Source organism: Petromyzon marinus, unplaced genomic scaffold (assembly GCF_048934315.1).
Source record: "Petromyzon marinus isolate PM22_M1 ecotype Great Lakes invasive population unplaced genomic scaffold, UKy_Petmar_22M1.pri1.0 PM_G_Scaffold_164, whole genome shotgun sequence".
Lineage (NCBI taxonomy): Eukaryota > Metazoa > Chordata > Hyperoartia > Petromyzontiformes > Petromyzontidae > Petromyzon > Petromyzon marinus.
Genome location: NW_027422722.1, coordinates 10,001 through 12,500, shown reverse-complemented (window position 1 = coordinate 12,500; position 2,500 = coordinate 10,001).

Genomic DNA, 2,500 nt, shown 5'->3' with positions numbered 1-2,500 from the left:
TGCGATGGAAATCTTTTCTCGTTTTGGTGCGTGCTACATTTTTACGGATAGACCCCGTGAAACGCTAGAAATTGGCGGGGATGTGTCTCTTGTGGCTCACGGGGCTGTTAGGGTGGCACAGAAATCCCTCGGAATGGGAAAACGGGTCATTTTCGTGTTGCCACATTGCATGCGAACGGCATGAAACTTCCAGAGGCATTTGCAGCAGGAATGCATGTGCAGTCAAAAAAGTGAATATTTTTCACGGATAGACCCCGTGAAACGCTAGAAATTGGCGGCGATGTCTCTCTTGTGGCTCACGGGGCTGTTAGGGTGGCACAGAAATCCCTCGGAATGGGAAAACGGGTCATTTTCGTGTCGCCACATTGCATGCGAACCGCATGAAACTTCCAGAGGCATTTGCAGCAGAAATGCATGTGCAGTCAAAAAATTGAATATTTTTCACGGATAGACACCGTGAAACGCTAGAAATTGGCGGGGATGTGTCTCTTGTGGCTCACGGGGCTGTTAGGGTGGCACAGAAATCCCTCGGAATGGGAAAAAACGGGTCATTTTCGTGTCGCCACATTGCATGCGAACCGCATGAAACTTCCAGAGGCATTTGCAGCAGGAATGCATGTGCACTCAAAAAATGTGATATTTTTCACGGAGAGACCCCGTGAAACGCTAGAAGTGGGCGGGGATGTCTCTCTTGTGGCTCACGGGGCTGTTAGGGTGGCACAGAAATCCCTCGGAATGGGAAAACGGGTCATTTTCGTGTCGCCACATTGCATACGAACCGCATGAAACTTCCAGAGGCATTTGCAGCAGGAATGCATGTGCACTCAAAAAAGTGAATATTTCTCACGGATAGACCCCGTGATACGCTAGAAATTGGCGGGGATGTCTCTCTTGTGGCTCACGGGGCTGTTAGGGTGGCACAGAAATCCCTCGGAATGGGAAAACGGGTCATTTTCGTGTCGCCACATTGCATGCGAACCGCATGCAACTTCCAGAGGCATTTGCAGCAGAAATGCATGTGCAGTCAAAAAAAAATTGATATTTTTCACGGATAGACCCCGTGAAACGCTAGAAATTGGCGGGGATGTGTCTCTTGTGGCTCACGGGGCTGTTCGGGTCGCACAGAAATCCCTGGGAATGGGAAAACGGGTCATTTTCGTGTTGCCACATTGCGTACGAACCGCATGAAACTTCCAGAGGCATTTGCAGCAGGAATGCATGTGCACTCAAAAACTTCTATATGTTTCACGGATAGACCCCGTGAAACGCTAGAAATTGGCGGGGATGTGTCTCTTGTGGCTCACGGGGCTGTTAGGGTGGCACAGAACTCCCTCGGAATGGGAAAAGGGGTCATTTTCGTGTTGCCACATTGCATAGGAACGCCATGAAACTTCCAGAGGCATTTGCAGCAGAAAGGCACGTGCACTCAAAAATTTTAATATTTTTCACGCATAGACCCCGTCAAACGCTAGAAGTTGGCGGGGATGTCTCTCTTGTGGCTCACGGGGCTGTTAGGGTCGCACAGAAATGCCTCGGAATGGGAAAACGGGTCATTTTTGTGTGGCCACATTGCATAGGAACGGCATGAAACTTCCAGAGGCATTTGCAGCAGGAATGCATGTGCACTCAAAAACGTCTATATTTTTCACGGATAGACCCCGTGAAACGCTATAAATTGGCGGGGATGTCTCTCTTGTGGCTCACGGGCGCTGTTAGTTAGGGTCGCACAGAAATCCCTCGGAATGGGAAAAGGGGTCATTTTCGTGTTGCCACATTGCGTACGAACGGCATGAAACTTCCAGAGGCATCTGCAGCAGAAATGCATGTGCACTCAAAAACGTCTATATTTTTCACGGATAGACCCCGTGAAACGCTAGAAATTGGCGGGGATGTGTCTCTTGTGGCTCACGGGGCTGTTAGGGTCGCACAGAAATCCCTCGGAATGGGAAAACGGGTCATTTTCGTGTTGCCACAATTGGCATACGAACGGCATGAAACTTCCAGAGGCATTTGCAGCAGAAATGCATGTGCACTCAAAAACGTGAATATTTTTTCACGGATAGACCCCGTCAAACGCTCGAATTTGGCGGGGATGTTTCTCTTGTGGGTCACGGGGCTGTTCGGCTCGCACAGAACTCCCTTGGTCCACCTGATTCGTGCATACAGGCAGCAACTAAAACTCTGTAAACCTGCTGTGAGGACATCTAAACAGTGGACCAGTGAGGCTGTGGAAGATTTGCGGGCGTGCTTAGACTGTACTGACTGGGATATGTTCACGACTGCTACCAATAGTCTGGATGAACTCACAGAGGCTGTGTACATCAGCTTCTGTGAGGACTGCTGTATCCCAACACGTACCAGGGTGAACTTTAACAACAACAAGCCCTGGTTCTCAGCAAAGCTCAAAAGGTTGAGGTTGGAGAAGGAGGAAGCGTTTAGGAGTGGGGATAGAGACAGATTCAAGGAGTCGAAGAACAGGTTTAGCAAAGCGGTGAGAGAG